At 36.3% G+C, this 20,779-nt stretch overlaps 1 protein-coding gene across 2 annotated transcripts in view; it reads left to right on the plus strand.

The window, feature by feature from the left end:
- The window catches only part of MACROD2 (mono-ADP ribosylhydrolase 2), a 2,391,823-nt gene that overhangs the window by 116,697 nt on the left and 2,254,347 nt on the right, over positions 1 to 20,779 (plus strand). The gene's annotated exons all lie outside the window — the stretch shown is intronic.

The raw sequence follows: 20,779 nt of genomic DNA on the forward strand, positions 1-20,779 counted from the left end.
ATATCTGTGTCCACAGCAAACATTAGCATGTTTTATTTAAAACACCTTCGAAATAATTTTTGAAAAATTTTACCCAATAAGAGTTTCTATATATAGTTGATACAATTGTAAATAATGTATCTTACAAACTGATGTCTTTTTTTATATAGAAAGGTTGAAAGTAAATAAATAATACAGTTATGTGATAAATGTAAATTTAATTAAGCATTAACTTTCAAAAGATATTTTTGTAATACTTTAAAGTGGTAATATGTGCGATATGGTTTACTTTTGAAAAAAGGTTCTACATTTTAAGTTAGTCACAACTTTCTTCCATTTTTAGGAATCTTACATTTATTTTTTTAAATTTTATTGAATCACTGTGAGATAGTTAGAATTTTACATTTCTAAGGTACTTAATAGAAATAGCATCATGCTAATAAATTATAAAATGAATTTTCATCTTTTCTAGCATGGAGATAATCTTAAAATTTTACTTAGTGATATGAATTTGTCATTGTCCTTGTAAGTGGATAAGAGATTAATGCTGAGCAGACCTTAGTCAAGTATAATTGAATAAATTATAATACTGTAATAGTCTAAGATGTGAGAATAAAGTACTGTTTTTGAAACATGATGTTCCTTTCCATGAAATAAAAAGATCAAACATGTTAGGAAGAGATAAAATTTCTTTAGCAATTTCCAAACTATGTTACAAGTAGAATGTCTATCTTCAGAGTGCTAGCTAGATATGTGTTTAGCACATTTAGATGTAGGATTCTGTCACGAAACAGACTAAACCTTGATATTAAATAGACTGCCAAATAGTACTGGGATAGGATCATAAATAAGTTGTAAATTCAGAAAACCTCATCAAAAACATGGAATTCTCTGCGAAGCAGACCATAAGACTGAGATTAGTATGTAGAAAGTTAACTAAGGAGTCGTATTGAAATCAAACCTAAGCCGATTTGAACTGAAGGAAAAGTCAAACTATGATATAATTCTAGTGTCAATTTTGACTAACAAAACAGTACTTTAAGCTAGAATGTTCTTTTGGAGTTGTTCTCAATTGGACCAAAATGGCCAAGACATACATATACACACACAAACACACACAGACACGTACATATATACATATTGTATAGGTACATATCTGTGTACATATATAAATATATATGTGTGTGTATGACTATATATTTATATATATATTTTTTACATATATAGATTTGACCACATATACATATATATATATAAAAAATTTGAAACTTATATAGCAGTTTTGACTATAGGCCTTCCTGGAAGGGGTGTCATTTTACTCAAGTGCTCCCTGCAACTGAAGCAGTTCTTCAAGTCTGACAGTTTCAGATATTCTATTCACTACACTCTCAGCACCTAGACAAGCAAGGAAGGGAGATCTGAGTGGCATATCACAATGTTTACCACAGTCAGTAAAATATTTATATATTTACGAAAGATGTTGAACAACTCTGGGAACTTTAGACACATGAATTCTAAAATTTGTGTGAGTGGTTCTTCATTTAGATCACTGTATGAATTTTACCTCTTCATTTCCCTTTTGTTAACTAGTCTCTATAAAACTTTGCTTCTAGAGCCTAGTAACTACATCTATGGGATAGAACGTTTGTTTGCTTGGGGTGGAGGATTAGCTTTTATCCTGGGCCTCACCTGGTCCCTTGAGCATCACCATCACTAAACACTGACGTGACAGTAGCCACTGAGCACCACCAGGTGTGCCCTCCCCCTCAAAAAAAAATCAATAATAAATAACTAAAGTGTGCCTACTTAATAAGTAAAAAAGATACCTCAATTTCCATTATCATAGCTTTAAACAATGTAAACATTATAAACATGTTATTGAGGTTATTTTTCTTTCATTTATCCTATAAAACATACCGAATGGGTGTGGTTATGAGAAAGTTCCCAAACCAGTATTCACTTTACTTGAGCACAACATTTGGTTTAGTTTGATTTATTCTATCTAGGAAGGGGATGAGTAATTTTTATAGAGGAAGGATAGCACTACACTATAATTTTTATACATCTTGCCTATGCACCTGTATTTTCAATATATTTATCCATATCTTTTCATCCTTGATGTTAAAACAGAAGAACTTTTTCACTTCACAGAGTGGTGAGATAGAGCCTGTGAATACCTCAGCCTCAGCGGTGCCAGATGAGTCCCAGCCAACACCTGCGGGTGGGGAGCTGCCTGATTTTTCTTTGACTGTCATGCCTGGGGCATACTCAGGGAGAATGCACCTGCCACAATTTTATTTATTTCTGAATTTGTTATCAGGCATGTTGGCCAAGATAGCCAGCTGGTTGGCATGCGTATCTATTCAGTCTTCTTTGTGGGTCTTCCCTATATGTTAAAAAATAAAAAATAAAATTGAAATTTCCATACATTTTAACAGTAGTTTTGGCATTTATGTTGATGAACAGATTGATTATATTATAGAGACTCCATCTTTGCACCAATTTAGGAGAAAATTTTCCTGTTCTGTAATTTACGTAGCATACGCTTGGTATGGGTATGTGTTTTAGGTGTGTGTGAATGTGCATGCTTGTACAATGGATTGTAGCTGTCTTTAGAATGAACATAATCATAGGTGATTCGAGAGTGACCCTAGTGGCAATAGAATTTTATATCTCTTTCTTTAGAATAGAGAAGTATTTTCCTGTGGTGGTTTTTATACCTTAATTTCTTTGGTATCTACAAGTCAACTTTCTTTGTGGTGCAGTAATTAATAGCGTACATTTTGGAGTAAAAAAATAACCTGTCTGAATTTTGACTCCACTACATGCAAGTTTTATGTTTGGGACTTACCACTTGTCTTCCTACATCTTATGTAAAAGAGAGTTTTGCTATGAACTGCTCATAGCAAGTATACTCAGAGTGCATTATACTATTAAGCCTTTTTAGTTATTATTTACTTAAATTATAAAAATAAATAAAAATGCTGGTCCTATATCAAATATTCATTTTAAAGAATTAGAATATATAGTGTTAAGTGTCTATTTCTGTGTGTTAGATACTGTTCTTAGCATCAAAAAAGGGTCATTTTCTGATTTTTATGTCCACCTTATAAAGTGAGCACATTTAGAATCTCTGATGCCAATTGAAATGCAACATATAGATAGAATTAAATGCAATAAAATTAAGTTCAGCATATGAGATGCAATTAAATATAATAAACAATATCAAAATGTGCCCAAGTTTACATTTCTGATAAATGACTAAGGTGCTTTAAAAATAAGTTTGGCATTTGATGTATAAATTCTCTTCTTTTCCTTCAAAGTCTGAGTTTACTCGTTTTGTTTTTGTTTTTTCTCAGGAAGATTTGAAGAAAATGTTAGGTGGTAGTTTCTTGTATTCTCTTCTGGATGTGCTTCATTGATTTCGAATGGGATGACAGAGTTAGTCTATTTTTATCACCAGGGTGTGCTGTGATTCTACTAATCTGAACTTCCTGGAGCTGCTCCAAAGCGGAAAGGAAATCTCTCCACTGTGTTTGCTACTGTTTAGAGATCACTGGTTTTTCCAGTTTGGCTCTTTACCTGGGCAACTGCCTGTCTTTTCCCCAAGTCCTTTTTTAAAAAAATTAATTAATTAATTAATCTATCCTTGTCTTTTTGTACTGTGCCATCATTCTGTGTTGGTGTCTTTGTGCAAATGGGTTAGCCAGAATCGCCAACATGTTAGCAGAGTACCTAAAAGCCCCAGAAAAGTTCTGTGGTGGCAAGTATTTTGATCAGTCTTGACAATAATTATTTTGCCAAATAGGAAATCATTATGAGGTCACCAAATTGATTTATTTAAATTGAATGTTAGCAGCATTTTATTAGATGCGCTACTACTACTTTTATACATTCTTATTGTAGTGTCTTTGTTGCTGCTTGCTAAGTTACTGATATATTTGGAATTAGAGTTGCTAATTTAGTAGGTAAACCCTCATTGAACATTAACATTTTCTATAATTAAATATTCCAATTATCAATGAAAATTGTGGATTAAAAAAGATAATTGCCATGCCCATAAGTTATGAATTAGGTAAAAATAGAAGATTGGTTTAAAGTCTTAAGGATGGGAGTCAATGTACAAATGCATATATACACATGAAAAATGTATAACAGTATCTCTGGCAGACTACTCTTGCATTGTGCAATAAATTAACAATTATTATGACTTTCACCATTTTTCAAATTGAATTTATTTTTTGATGAAAATTATCCTAGGAAATTTAATTAGTGGAAAGTTTTCACAGCTCACTAAAGTTATTATCAGGGCAAAAATAATGATATATTTAGAAGTTTTTAGTGTATTAGCTGATTACTTTCCTTCAATGGTTAATTGTTTCTACATTTCTGTTAGGGTTGTCAGGAGTCTAGACTGCTTTTGAGATATCTTGGGAAATTATTTACATTTCTTTGGTTAAATCTTTTTCCAGATAACACTGTCTTTAAGCAAATACTATTTGTGTAGCCACCTTGTGTAGTAAGATTCAGTTTGAAGATAAGAGCTTTCACATACTTGATAAAATGATGAAATAATTGAACTGCAGGATTCGTAGAACCCCATTCTTAAATGGGATCAGCATTTTATAACAATGTGATAATTCTGTTTAATATGGAAATGGTTACAGCATCTAATATGACTGGAACTCTACAAGAAGAAAACATCAAACCCCATTAAAAATGGGGTGATGAAATGAACAGAAACTTTCCCAAAGAAGAAATACGAATGGCTAAAAGGCACATGAGAAAATGCTGTACATCACTAATCATCAGGGAGATGCAGATCAAAACAACAAAGTGATATCATCTCACACCGCAGAGACTGGCCCACATCCAGAAGAACAAAAGCAACTGGTGTTGGCATGGATGTGGCGAAAAAGGGACTCTCCTTCACTGCTAGTGTGAATGCTGACTGGTTCAGCTGTTTTGGAAAACAGTATGGACGATTCTCAAAAAATTAGAAATTGAGCTCTCATTTGACCCAGCAATACCACTCCTGGGAATATATCCCGGTGAGGTAAAAAAGTACAGTTGAAATGATATTTGCACTTCTATGTTCATTGCTGCACTATTCACAATAGTTAAAATCTGGAAAAAACCCGCGTGTCTGAGAACAGATGACTGGTTAAAAAAACTTTGGTACATCTACACAATGGAGTACTATGCAGCTGTTGAAAAGGATGAAGTTATGAAATTTACATACAAGTGGTACTACATGGAAAGTATCATGCTAAGCGAAATGTGTCAGAAAGAGAGGGACAGACATAGAAAAATTGCATTCATCTGGGGAATATAAAGTAGCAAATTGGGAGACTAACACCCAAGAATAACCGAGATAAATACCAGGAGGTTCACTCCATGAGTTGGAGGCCAGCCACACATGCTGAGGGGGAATGCAGCTCAGATAGAGAGGGGGGAACCAAGTAAAGGGTGTTGGGAGGACCCTCCCAGGATGAGAGATGGATGCTGAAAGTAGACTGTAGACCAAACACGATAGCCACTCAATGCCTCTTTTGCAAACCACAGCACCCAAAAGGAGAGAGAGAACAAAAGGGAATGCCCTGCCACAAAGGCAGGGTGGGATGGGAGGGGTGGGGGATTCTGGGAGCATTGGGGGTGAGGAAAGGGAACTGGTGGAGGGATGGGTACTCAATCATTGTATAACTGAAACCTAAGCACAAAAATTTGTAAGGTCAACAACTGTACCACATGGAGTTTCACTAATAAAAAAACCCTCAAAAATGTATTAATTGAAAAAAATAGATTTTATTTATTTCATCTTTACTTAAATAATATATAATCTTGTCTTATTTGTCTAGTTACAAATAAATATTACTTGATATCATGGCTACACCTGTAGGATAATATTGGTTTGCCCTTCCTCTCTGGTCACAGGGAGCTTGGGTTTGTTGATTGCTCCCCCAAACTGTCAGTTACCTTTGTCTCCTGATCAGACTCTGCTGACTTGTATTATTGTTTTTCTCTTCTCCTTAATGTCCTTTGTGTGGTTAGTTACTTCAGAGCAGTTACTTTTTGTATGGACACAGGAAGACAGTTGAAAAGACAAGCCTGTAACTTGGGAGTTAATTGACTCCAGATATTATTACTTCCAGGTCTTCTGCTCTCTTGACTTAAGCCTGTTACCCTTATTTCCTAGATTCCCAAAACAGGGTCCTGATGAGGGACTGAATGGATCCAGGTCAAGCTGTGACCTCCCCTGGCATCGAAATGGGCCAGGTCAAAATGCTTTAATATGTAACTGTAAGTTAAGAGCATGGTCATGGACAAATTCTGTTATGATCCAAACAATAATAACTAGATTTGTACCCTGCTAGGGCTAAGAATGATTAATCCAGCCTGAGCATGGCAGTCTGAATCTGTGGAGAGATGTCCCCAGGAGAGTTGCCCTACAAGCCTAAATGTGTCTGTTACAGTGTTCATACAGAATGGCCAATATTAAGAAGTAGAATTAAGATGTTAATTAAGTTACTGGTTTAAGGAGAGGAGAAACACACCTTAATAAGTGCTGTTTTGCCCTTGTGGACTGCAGGTCGTCGGGAAGCCTTGATAAGCATTGATTGCACTTCCCTGATTGGAGGTGGGGGTGTTTTGGGAGGCTTGCTTAGAGCAGAAGTGGTTGAGGTGGTGGCTGCGGCCAGAGTGGGGGACAGAGTGAGAGATGAGAAGGCTGGGAGTGGGGGTGGGAGGAGAGAGAGACAGAGAGAGTAGTGGAGAGAGTTGTGGAGCGAGTTAGAGTGAGGGTTGGAGAGAGCTGGGAGAGAGTTGAAGAGAGCTGGGAAAGAGGCAGAGAGAGTTGTGGCAGAGTTGGAGAAAGTGGTGGAGTGAGTTGGGGAGAGAGAGGTAAAGAGAGTAGTGGAGCAAATTTGGAAGACACAAGAGATGGAATAAACGGCAACTGATCACCAACCAGCTTGGCCCTTGTTTCTCCTTTGTCTATCCAAGACAATGGCTGTCCCAAGTGGGGAAGAGGTTCAAGAGCACGGAACTCGGGCAGCAAGAGAGAGCTTCCTAAGAGCCCTCAAACATCCATTAATGTGTGATCACTCATCGTGTCACCTGAGCTAAAGGTGTTTACAAAATACCAAAGCTCAGACTTTAATTTAAAAATTGAAGTAATTGGGGCTGGAGCAATAGCACAGCGGGTAGGGCGTTTGCCTTGCACGCGGCCAACCCAGGTTCAATTCCCAGCATCCCATATGGTCTCCTGAGCACTGCCAGGGCTGATTCCCGAGTGCAGAGCCAGGAGTAACCCCAGTGCATCGCCAGGTGTGACCCAAAAAAGCAAATAAAAAATATTGAAGTAATTAACGTGTGTCAGTACTTCATAGGTCTGAAGAGAAATATCTTTGATGAAAATAATTGATTTTTGCCTATATTTCCGTTATGGTTGAGATCATTAAGACCCTTTCAAAATTATGAATAGTGGCTACTAAGGTTGAGTAATATAAAGACCAATTTCTGTTGTTTTCTTATTGGTAAAGTCCTAGGAAGTAAAAGTTTAACTGCTTAAATTTACACATAATTTAATTTTAGGTTTTACATTTTTTTTTGCTTTCTCAAAAGTGTTTTTCAAGTGCATAGTAATTATGATACTGAATGTAATTTAAAAATTACAGTTTTGTAAATCATTCACAGTCTTGCTATGATAGGTATTATATAGTGATAAATTCTCTTTTGAAGTTCTTATGGAAAGTTTGGTCTTCCTTAAAGATGTAAATGTTCAAATTTTCTAAAATAAAAATTTGTTAATGCTTTTGAGGGCTGGAGTGATAGCACAGCTGGTAGGGCATTTGCCTTGCACGTGGCTGACCCAGGTTCAAATCATCTGCCCCTCTTGGAGAGTCCAGCAAGCTACTGAGAGTATCTCGCCCAGACGGCAAAGCCTGACAAGCTACCCATGACGTATTCGATATACCGAAAACAGTAACATCAAGTCTCACAATGGAGACATTACTGGGCCCGCTCGAGCAAAATGATGAACAATGGGAGGACAGTGCTACAGTGTGCTACAATGCATTTGAAATATGAACAGGAAATTAAAATCAATATTAGCATTATGTTAACATTCTTCTGCATATTACTTTATTGCAGTCTTTTTTAATAACCACCTAGGGCACTTGTTTTTTGTAACCAGTATTCTTCTAAATCATTAATTCAATTGTAAAACAGATTACACTTTTATTTCCATTAGATTTCTCTCAGTAATGAGATATTTTACAATATAGTTGTTGGCATTGATGAACTAAAGGAATCTGTAATTTTTTTGTTCTTTTACCACCTTCCTACTTTGAAGCTTCTTGTAGTGACTCCTTGTTCTTGTCAGATGTAAAGTTATGTAGAATTCACTAGTTAATTTGGTAAGGGAGGGATTGGAGACCAAGGAAATTGCAGAATCCACTGATTGGTGTTTCATTTCTGAACATTATCATTATTTTTTTTAGGTCACACCCAGCGATGCACAAGGGTTACTCCTGGATCATCCACCCAGGAATTGCTCCTGGTGTTTCTCCAGGGACCATATGGGATGCTGGAAATCGAGCCCGGGTCAGCCTCGTGCAAGGCAAACACCCTACTTGCTGTGCTATCGCTCCAGCCTCTATAACTCATTCTTATGCTTTAGTACATTCTTATCCTTGTTGGCTTAGAAATTTATGGAACTCATAAAAGCTTGCTCCATAGATGCTGTTAGAAGTACAGAATGATAGTCAACCAAGTTTTTTCATATGGGATAAAAGCTCCTTTCTGTATAACAGTTAGAGATCAAGTAATTAGAGAGGAAGGGCAGAGCAGTACCTCTATGATATTGTTGGTTTTTGTAATCAGCAGGTTACAAGAAATAAAGGTCCCCCTTCTTGAATTATACTTGGAATTTCATATTTATACTATTCTCCAGAGATAAGTCAGAACTTGAAAATTGATAGCGGTGGGAGTTATATATGTATATATATATATATATATATGTGTGTGTGTGTGTGTGTATACACACACATATATACAATATATATGTATATATATTTGGGCTGGAGCAATAGCACAGTGGTAGGACATTTGCCTTGTGTGCAACCAGCCCGGCCAAGCCGGGTTTGATTGCTCCAACCCTCTCAGAGAGCCTGGCAAGCTACCGAGAGTATCTTGCCCGCACAGCAAAGCCTGGCAAACTACCTGTGATGTATTCAGTATGCCAAACACAGTAATAAGTCTCAAAATGGAGATGTTACTGGGCCAGCTTGAGCAAAATGATGAACAATGGGAGGACAGTGTATATATATTTATATATATCTGCTCTGCTTTTCCTGGGTATGTGAGTTATAATGGGAAAGAGATAGCTTGTGTGGGAAAATTCTGATCTTTGAGGATCTCGTGTGTACCAGGATGACTTACATACTTTCAGGAGTTATCACATTCAGTTATCACTGGAGCATGAGGTAGATATGTCCACCATGTCCTTTTCTGGATACCAACTTCAGAGGTATCTTTTATGTATTACCTCAATTGGAAAAGAAAACAAAGGCAAAAAGGGCTGGAGCTCTGCTCAAGACTTATGCCTGGTCTGTGCTCAGGAATCCCTTCTGGCAGTCTCAGTGGGCTATCTGAGAATTCTTAATAGACTATAAGTAAAGTCAGGTAAGTGGTTTAGCTCGATGTGCTAAAAGTCAGAGATGGAACCAGGCCAAGAGCACTATCCACACTGAAGCCTCCTAGTGAACAAATGTTCACATTTGTGCTTCAAAAAATTTACTATTGCTAAATTTGAACTTAAAGATCTACTTTTAGAGTCCTTGAGCACTTAGGGTTTGCTGTATTTCTGCAGAATCTGTTTTTTTTTAAATTAATTTTTAACCCTCAGCATTTTTAAATTGAGCTTATTTGGGAGCTTAGTGTTGCAATTATTACTTTATTGTATAAGAATGATTTCTCTTCTGGGCCATGAGACTCTTGCAAACTCCAGATAAGGAGGCATTCACCGAATGCTTTTCTGGAAGTGGGCCCAGTGTCACCTGTTAAGCATGTTCTTGTGGGGGTTTTTAGGGAACTCACCTCATTCACCTTTCAGAGGGCCCTTTTGGGTTCTAGTCTCAGCCTTTCCAAAGGACATAATAATAGTGATGGAATTGGACCGCAGTTCATGTATGTACCTGTGCATGTTCTTAATGATTTACACCTGAAACTTGTTTTAATTCAGTTTACTTCAAGAAGACCTCTCTTATTCAAGTTAGTAGAGTTTTCAGTTCTCTGAGATCCCTTTTAATATTTTACATTTCTTATGACATAAATCCAGCAGAACGTAAGAAAAGTTGAATGTGAAATTGGTTGAGTTTTACTACTTTTGAATATTAGAATTTAGGTAATAATGAGGCAATTATTGGACTTTGGGATAAGTTGAGGTTTGAGTTTTCTGAATGTCAGTGCTATTGTTTCATGGTATTAGAAATGTGGTTAATCATCCTGTGTTTATTCCTGGGGTTTTTAAGTGTCAATAGTGCTGGGCATAGTACTTGAATAAAGTAGATATTCAGAAATCATATTTGATGAATGTATGAGTGTGAGAAAATGAGTAGGAATAGTGGTAACTTAGTAATTGGCAAGGATTTTTATTTTGGCTTTTTGGGTCACACCTGGCAATGCTTAGGGGTTACTCCTGGCTCTGCACTCAGTAATCACTCCTGGCGGTGCATGGGGGACCATATGGGATGGAGGGGATTGAATCAGGTCGGGTGTGTGCAAGACAAGTACCCTAACTGCTGTACTATCACTCCAGCCCTGTAATTGGAAAACATTTTGTGAAACTTTATTATGTTGAATAAATTACCTTGGAAGATATTTATATCTGCAATCTGAAGACCATGTTTATTAAGTTATTTTGTAAGATTTTATTTTTTTTACTCCTTTTTTTAGTAGTTCCTCGGAAATTTTTATTTTATTTTGCCTTGTTTGACTTTACATTAAAGATTTACATTTTTTGGTTATTAACTTTGTTTTTTTTTGGGGGGGGGGCATGTGGTGAGGTTGGAGTCAGACCAGCTGGTGCTTAGGTATTTCTTCTGACTCTGTGCTCATGAATCACTCCTAGCTGTGCTCAGGGGAACCATGTATGGTGCCAGAGATCAAATCTGAGCCTGACCCACTGTACTCTTTCTCTCTCCACCTCCCCTTCTCTTTCTCTCTCTCGCTCTGTTGACATTTCTTTACAGTCAAGGTTAGTAGATTGTTACATATTCTTTAGGATTGTGTTTTGAAATTCTATTTTCTTTTAATTGTTGGGGGGTGGGGTGAAGAATATGTGCAGCTGATTGTTGTTTATTCACTAAAGTCAGCAATTTGAAATAAGTATGTCACCAAGAAGTTTTAGTTTCTTGGTTCAGTGCTTCTCTTTGACTTTTTATTTTAAAAAACACTTCCCAAAGTATAACTGCTTAATAATTTATTACTGGATATTTAGATATTTTTTAGACTTTTGGATTTTTTTATAGGTGCCACAGATAGAACCCAGGATCTCATAAATGCATGGCCACGCACTCTACCACTGAACAACGACTTCACTGAAATATTTTTAATAAAGTATTTTATTATTATAAATTGTGATTTTATTACCATTATTTCTACAGTTTAGTATATCTTCATCATTATTATCTAAAGATGATTTCATAGAAAGGGATATGCAGAATTAAAGGAAGAAGGTTTGACATAATTGGTCCTGTAAAGTGTATATTATCAGTTGTTTCTTATGTCTTATTATAAATGACTTGTCCAGAAGCGCTAAAAAAGCCATGGTATGTTTCTGTATGTGCTCTGTTTTAAGAATACTTATCTAATTAGTCTTGTTTTGAACCTTTTGTATGCATTTTATTGATTATTTTTATGGTTGGATGAGTAACCATATGAATGAAAAACAAGCAGAAAAAGCAGGGTTAATTTTTGTAAGCTGCTGCTTACAGTGCTCGTCAACTTTTCAAAGTACTGGTGGATTTTTTTTGAGTCATACACTTTAATTCATAAGGCCTATATTTGTCACCAAGCATCATCAAGTAATTTTGGATAGCTTTTCCCCAAAGAAATGGAAAAGTAGTATTATTCAATGTACAATTTTTAAGATTTTCTTAGAAAAGATGAGCTAGCAAAAAGTTGTGTTAATTGGTTCATTGGTATGTTGCATAGTAAAATGTTTAGATCAATAGTAAATTGTACTCCTAAGATATATACAGTCTTGTCAGTCGATATAAACTATAAAACATTATATTTTATTGTTTTAACACATTTTTATTGCCTTTAACAGTAGAACCTTTGCTATTTTCCTCAGTGCTTTGAGTAAATCATATAAGTCAGTAGAATCTTTTGTGTCTTTTTGCTCTGCTCAGCTTTATCTTCTACATGTTCGTTTATTTTTATTATCTATTTTGAATTAGTTCAGGCAGTTATACTTGCATTATAACTTTTCATGCAATTGTCTTGGCAATACTTTTTTATTGTTGGTGAAAATTTTTCATAGACCATATCATAGAGTTATTTTTTTATTCATGCCTAGCATTAAGTAGTTTTATTTATCATTGTATACTTGCATTTGTTTTGTCTCTGCCTTGACAGTTCTTTTATACTAACCACACAACATAATCTGCTTTGATCAGAAATTAAAATAAAAATGAATGGGTAGCTATAGGTTGTAGATCAGTATTGGTTATCAAATATTTTCTAATCTATTACTAAATAAACAATAAGCTTATAGTTCGGAAAGAACAGGTCATATACAGAGGGCTTTTCTTGATGCCACTAGAGTAGTTTAGAAGAATGTTTTCATAATACCAAAAAGAGAAACAGTGGATTTAGGAATTTCTCAGTGTGATGTATTTTTAAAGAGGAAATCATGTGATAGTATTTTTAAAGAGGAAAACAATCTTGTTTGAGAAATAAAAATTGTGATGGGAAAGCATCGTCATTAGACAGTAAGTCAGTGGAAAACATTTCTAGTTAGTGGCAGGTAACCTTAGAAGGTTTATTGTAAACAAATGAGGAATGATCAAAGTATAAAGTAAAAAAGGAAAGAAAAGTTCACCTGGAAATATTAGAAGGCAAAATGGTCCATAGTGTCAGCTGTTTTGTGGTCATCTGTGATCAGTGAGGAGTTAGTGACTTTCTAGTTCTAAAACCGCATAAATAATTGTCGTATGTATACGTGTGTAATGTGCTATAATCATATCTACATTATTAATGAGAACTGATCATGTTCAAACATTATATTGATCTTCAAAGGAATCTATATGAAGTCTGAGAGTGTGGTTTCAGAATATTTGAAATAGAACATAAGGGCCAAGAAATTTTTTAAATAAAATGTGATTTATAGTTATTTCAAAATGTTATTTAATTGCTTAATTTAGCCATTGCAGCCATTAGTTGGGTTGTGAGGACCTTTGTAGTGATTGAGCCTGGTAATGCTGTACTGCTCAGACCCAGTGGTACTTGGAGCTGCCATGCTGGCAGTGTTCTGGGTAGCTGTTGAACTAAGAGCCTCAGGGGTACAGGTCATGTCCTCTAGCCCTTTGACCATCTTCTTAGCCTACTACATATATCTTGTGATTGCAGATGTTAAGACAAATATGTGTTAATAAAACATTTAATAAATTAGAAAAGTAGATCTTTGATTAAAGATATGAATTATGCCATTAAAAATACACATTGTAGTTCTTATATTAGTTTTTTAAAAAGCAAGCAAATATTTTCATAAATATATATTCACTGTCAAAAAGGACAAAGCTTTTGTACTCCTGTTCACTTTTGTTTTGAATTTTAATTTCAATATTTTTTTTTGCCATTTTGCCACAGCTGCTCTGTGAAGAACACTGAAATGCAATAGCCATATTTTAAATCTACAAGTTTTAGAAGGAACACTTAATTAGGCTTGTTTCTCAAGACTTTAAGCTAATGTCACCTTATTTATTTATAGTTATATAAACTAATATTAATTATTAAAATATTTTAAATTACATAATACTTAAAATATTTTGGCTTTTGTAGTGTGGCATTTTACATATAAATGGAGTATATGAGGTATATTGTAAAATTTATTAATTTTTAAAATTTTATGTTAGGTACATGATTTACAATACTGTTTAAAATAGGATTTTCATGTATACAATGTTCCAACATCTTTGCTTTCTTGTCTTCTGGATATATTGTCTTTGTTTTATACATTTCTATAATAAAAGATTATTGACTTTCACTTAATTCAGCTTTAAGTCTTCAATCATGCTTCACTGAACAAGGAAGATAGATGTGTTTCTAACTTTATCAATCTTAAGAGTGAAAATGCCAGTCTGTTTTATAATGTTCCTTCATATTTTTTTTGTGTGGTTCAGCTCATTATAGAAACATTTAAAACAAGTAGAATTACTATTTATTACTAATATACAGCCTCTAAAAATTTTAAGGCTTAACATTTCAATATTTTGATTACAAATATCACTCTTAAATTTAGAATTATTGGGGCCAGAGAAATAGTACAACAGGTAAGGCACCTGCCTTGCATGCAGCAGGACCCAGGTTGTATGTTCAGCATCCCTTGGACACCGTCAGGATGATTCCATAGTGCAGAGCCAGAAGTCACCCCTGAGCACCAGGTGTGACCCCCAAAACTAAAATAAATTCTAGTTTTTTAAGACTATGCTATATCATAATAATCACATAAAATATTCATTTAAAAATAATAATTTTTTTACTTATATGACCAGGAATTTTCTTAATATTCTTGGAAATCTATGCAGGATTAGGGCATAATTTCTGTTACAGTTATCATTCACTGCTTCTTTCATATCCATTTTTTCCCCTATCAGTTTTTGTTCAGGCTCCATGATTTACAATTTTATTGATATTAAAATTTTAGGCATATACAGCGGGTAAGGCATTTGCCTTGCCCGTGGCCGACATGGCCGACCCTGGTTCGATTCCTCCGCCCCTCTTGGAGAGCCCAGCAGGCTACCAAGGGTATCTCATCAGCATGGCAAAGCCTGGCAAGCTCCTTGTGACGTATTCAATATGCCAAAAACAGTAACAGCAAGTCTCACAATTTGTGAGACGTTACTGGTGCCTGCTTGAGCAGGAGGACAGTGCTACATGATACTCTGACACTCTATTCACCCTCTCGGCATGTCCTTCCACCAGAATATCAGTGTTCCCTCCCGCCCCCCCCCCACCTCACCCTACCCCCTCTGTGAAGATTCAGTTTTATAGGATTGATGGCAGGAAGTAGAATTGCCTGACTGTGTGGAAACTCAATTCTCAATTTTTAAAGAAGTTTCCCTTCTGTTTTTCATAGAGGCTGAACCACCATGGATTCTCACCAACAGTCAATGAGAAACAGTATTTTTTTTTTTATTGCTTTTTGGGTCACACCCGGCTATGCACAGGGGTTACTCCTGATTCTGCACTCAGGAGTCATTCCTGACGGTGCTTGGGGGACCATATGGCATAGTGGGAATCAAACCCAAGTCGGCCGCGTGCAAGGCAAATGCCCTACCCGCTGTGCTATTGCTCCACCCCCGAGAAACAGTATTTTAAAAATGCTTTTTTATCCCTTTGACTTTCTTATTCTGCCTTTAAACTTTTTATTTTCACTATTGTTGAAATGTGGAAAGCTAGCTTCTGATCCACACTATAGTTCTTCCAGGTTATTTTATTAGATTGATATCCTGAACATAAATTAATTTTTTTCTTTTTTTTTTTTTTTTGCTTTTTGGGTCACACCTGGCGATGCACAGGAGTTACTCCTGGTTCATGCACTCAGGAATTACTCCTGGCGGTGCTCGGGGGACAATATGGGATGCTGGGAATGAACCTAGGTCGGCTTCATGCAAGGCAAATGCCCTACCTGCTGTGCTATTGCTCCGGCCACAAATTAATTCTTGTTTTACTGAAAGTCATGTTTCTTGCGTATATGATCTGTTAATACAGTTTTGAGTTCCACTAAATTTTATTACTGGTGACCAAGCTAAATTAATTTATAAACATAATCACTCAGTAAACAGTTTACTGTTTCTAAGACCTGCATTTAATTCCCATTTTATTTTACTTATGTTACACTTAGTGATACTCAGAGGCCATTTCTAGCTTTGTGCTCAGGGGTTTTTCCAGTTGTTCCTGCAGTGTCAGGAATGATTGCTCTCAGCCAACAGTAGTTTCTTTTCAGCCCATTTCCCCTCTGCCCCCTTATTTTAGAAAGCTTTCTTCATGAACTATCTAATCACTAAGGTAAAAGTTATTAAGTTGAAGTGATCTTTTATAATTTCTGCATTTCTGAAACTTTTATTTTAACTTTTTATTTTAAAAACAGGTCTCACAATGGAGACGTTACTGGGCCCGCTCGAGCAAATTGATGAACAATGGGAGGACAGTGACAGTGACAGATTTTAAAAACTGAACATTGTGTGATTGCTTGAGTTGCTTATTGCCAATTAGCAAGCAGCAGTGTCTTAAAACACGGTATCTGACTGGAATCAATGAAACTATTTTCAAGTTGTCAGTGTAGTTCCTCCCTAAGGGTCATTGTGAGCAGATGGTTTTCCATCCCAGGAGTCCCAAGAGATTTTGAAACTTGAATTCTACAGTTTGCTACTTTACTCACTATCAGTAGTTTATTAGCATAGTGAGTAGCATATGGATTTCAGAAGTTACCCAATTATGTTTTTTAAAGAACGTATTTATATTTCTTTATGCTCCATTTCTTGAAAGACAGAAATTGATATTTAAATGTTGCAGGGTTATTGAATTGCAGACTTGACTAAATTAACTGCCCAGGGATTGTAACAGTGAATTTGAACTGTGGGTCTGTGGACCAGTGGACCAGTGCTCTAAGTGTAGAAAGACTGAAAAGTACTCGATTAGAAGATAGCAGAAAGGAACAAGTGAGCCTCCTTATTCGTGCTTCATTCTTTTGTTAACTCTTTAGGACTTCATACAAAACTTAGACATAAATTACTGTATCTTTGAAGTGGAGAGATAGTATGGTAGGGAGTGCTTTGCACGCAGCTGACCTAGGTTCAATTCTCAGCACCCAGAATGGTCACCCAAATCCACCAGGACTGATCCCTATGAGTGGCCACCAAACAGAGCAAAATTAAAAGTTACTATCTTTACATATATAGGATAGTTGTACTTATCACCTCATATTTAAATATTTTTGAGTTGAAATGGAGGGGCTGTAGAGTCCTTGGGGAGGGAGGTGGATATGGGTGCAGTGTTATAATTGTGTGATTGAGAAACCATTATTAGCAATATTGTAAACACAGATCCTCAATCAAGAAAAACTGCTTTTGATTAAAAACAGTGATGCCTTCATGGCAAAGATGTATTGTACTCATATTTCTGTTCTCAATGTCTTAACATAGTAGTTACTCAACAATTTGAAGAGGATATGAATACATATATCTTGTTTTATTTTGCTTTTGGGCGGCACCCTGTGATGCCCAGAGATTACACTGGCCCTGCACTCAGGAATTAATTACTACTAGTGTTGCTCTGGGAACCATATGGGTTGCTGGGGATCAAACCTGGGTCAGCCACGTGCAAGACAAGTACCCTACTACTGTTCTGTCTCTCTAGCCCCGTAAATATGAAATATTTAATTATTGTGAAAATTCTAAATTGTCTATGCTATATTTCTTGTCTGGCCTATGACAGTTTCTCTGTATAAAACTCTGCAGTGGCCATCATTTTAACAACAGAATGTGTGATGCTTCATTTTAAAGAAATTACAAATTTTCTGCTTAAACTTTAATGGAATTAGCAGTATGAATTCTGGTTCAAATCATATAGTTGTTTAAAGTTTTTGTTTATGAGGATTTTTTTTTAGATTTTTATTAGTGAAACACCATCAGGTACAGTTGTAGATTTACAAATTTTTTGTGCTTGGGTTTCAGTTATACAATGATTGAATACCCATCCCTCCACCAGTGCCTATTCTCTACCACCACTGATCCCAGTATCCCTCCCACCCCCCATCTCCCCCATCCCACCCTGTCTCTGTGGCAGGGCATTTCCCCTTTGTTCTCTCTCTCCTTTTGGGTGCTGTGGTTTGCAATATTTTAAAATATAATGTTCTTACAGTGATCATAGGTTTTGAAATTATTAGAGGGGTGAGATTATATGAAGGATATTCATGATACTATGGGACAAGATAGAACATTTTTAGTTCTCAAATGGGGTGTGTATGTGTGTGTGTGTTTGTGTGTGTGTGTGTGTGTGTATGCGCTCAATACTTGTTTCTTATGCTCTAGAAGTAGATTTGATCCCATTGACTTTATCTCCTAATCCTTTTCTCCCCCTCCAATTTCTTTTTTTGTAGAGTGCTTTTTTTTTCTTTAATATTCTCACTATCCTCTTCCCAATCTGTTACTTGACTCAGATCCCTTTATTAGTTTTTCTTATAGTTGCTTAACTGTTCTGTGGTCCACCCACCTCCCAGATCAAATGTGAAATATGTACAACATACTTAATTTCAGCTCGCTGCTATCCCCTGAGATATTTCAGTACTTATATTTCTTATAGTTAATATTTAAACTGATTAGTTTGAAATCCATGATAGTTAATTTATTTTTATACCTTGTATTTCTGGTTTCGATTCTAGTCCTTCAGCTTTTGAAATCAACCACACTAGTTAAACAGGTCCGCAAATGTTCTCTTCCTCATATTTTTCACTTTTTGCTTACACCCTTTCAAGATAAAACTCTTATCATTCTCTTTCATGAAGCTTTTCCATTTAATTACACATATTTTTCTTATTAGAGCGTTTGGTACTTATCTTAGCCATTTATTTAGCAATTAATCATTTATAATATTGTGACATTCTCTATATTTTCATACAGAATTATTTATTTCCAGTTTCCTTCCCCATCTAAGTATTTCATGAACTAAATATAAAGTGTTTGTCAAGTCTTAAAAAGCTTTACTGTTGGGGCTGGAGTGATAGCACAGCGGGTAGAGCGTTTGCCTTGCACACGGCCCTCCTGGGTTTGACTCCCAGCATCCCGTATGGTCCCTGAGCACTGCCAGGAATAATTCCTGAGTGCAAAGCTAGGAGTAACCCCTGATCGCCGGGTGTGACGCAAAAAGCAATAAATTAATAAATAGCAGTACTCCTACATTAAAAAAAGAAAGCTTTACTGTTATAATTTAAGTATTAATTAACATCATTTTTTCATTACAAAGTAATATCTTAAAATACTGTAATTCTATAATTGCCATTAAGCTTTTAGCAAACTATGCCTTTTATAATATATTCCATATATCTGAAAATGTCAATTGAAGAAGCAAAAAATTTACTAATATTGTAGCACTGTAGCACTGCCCTCCCGTTGTTCATCGATTTGCTTGAGTGGAACCAGTAACGTCTCCATCATTGTGAGACTTGTTACTGTGTTTGGCATATTGGATACATCATGGGTAGTTTTGCCAGGCTCTGCCATATGGGCGAGATACTCTCGGTAGTTTGCCAGGCTCTCTGAGAGGGGTGAAGGAATCAAACTAGGGCCAGCCGGCCCTGTGCAAGGCAAATGCCCTACCCGCTGTGCTATCGCTCCAACCCACTAATATTGTATCAAGAACAAATATTAAGAATTGTTAACAATTTCACTTTTGTATAGTACTGTATATAGTGTTATTAGTCATATTAGTTGACACAGTAATTATTCAGTGAAAAGGAATGAATTAAAGTTGGACATACTCAATTTGGTCATATTCTTTTTTTTTTTAAAATTAAAAAAAATTTTTTTTTTTATTATTAGTGAAACACCATGAGGTACAGTTGTAGATCTACAAATTTTTGTGCTTGGATCTCGGTCATACCACGATCAAATACCCATCCCTCCACCAGTGCCCATTTTCCACCACCAGGATAATATCCCTCCCCCCCATCCCCCCACCCCCCCATCCCCCCCTGCCACTGTGGCAGGGCATTCCCTTTTGTTCTCTCTCTCCTTTTGGGTGTTGTGATCAGCAAAAGAGGCATTGAATGGCGAACATGTTCAGTCCAGTCTACTTTCAACCTGCATCTCCCCTCCTGGGAGGATCCTCCAAACACCCTCCACTTGGTGTTCCCCTTTCTATCTGAATTGTCCTTTCCCCTAGAATACCCGGCTGGCCTCTAAGTTATGGAGTAATTCTCCTGGTGTTGATCTCAGCTATTCTTGGGTATTAATCTCATATTTTGTTACTTTATATCCCCCAGATGAATGCAATCTTTCTATGTCTATTCCTCTCTTTCTGACTCATTTCGCTTAGCATGATACTTTCCATATTGTACCACTTGTATGTAAAGTTCATGACTTCATCTTTTCTAAGAGCTACATAGTACTCCATTGTGTAGATGTACCAAAGTTTCTTTAACCAGTCATCTGTTCTTGGGCACTCAGGTCTCTTCCAGTTTCTGGCTACTGTAAAGAGTGCTGCAGTGAACAAACAAGTGCAGATGTCACTTCGGCTACACATTTTTGCCTCTCTGGGATATATTCCCAGGAGTGGTATCGCTGGGTCAAATGGGAGCTCAATTTCTAATTTTTTGAGGAACGTCCATACTGTTTTCCAAAAGGGCTGAACCAGTCGGCATTCCCACCAACAGTGAAGGAGTGTCCCTTTCTCGCCACATCCACGCCAGCATCGGTTGCTTTTGCTCTTTTGAATGTGGGCCAGTCTCTGAGGTGTGAGATGGTATCTCATTGTGGTTTTGATCTGCATTTCCCTGATGATTAATGATGTAGAG

This window comes from Sorex fumeus, unplaced genomic scaffold (assembly GCF_029834395.1).
Source record: "Sorex fumeus unplaced genomic scaffold, SorFum_2.1 ptg000044l, whole genome shotgun sequence".
Lineage (NCBI taxonomy): Eukaryota > Metazoa > Chordata > Mammalia > Eulipotyphla > Soricidae > Sorex > Sorex fumeus.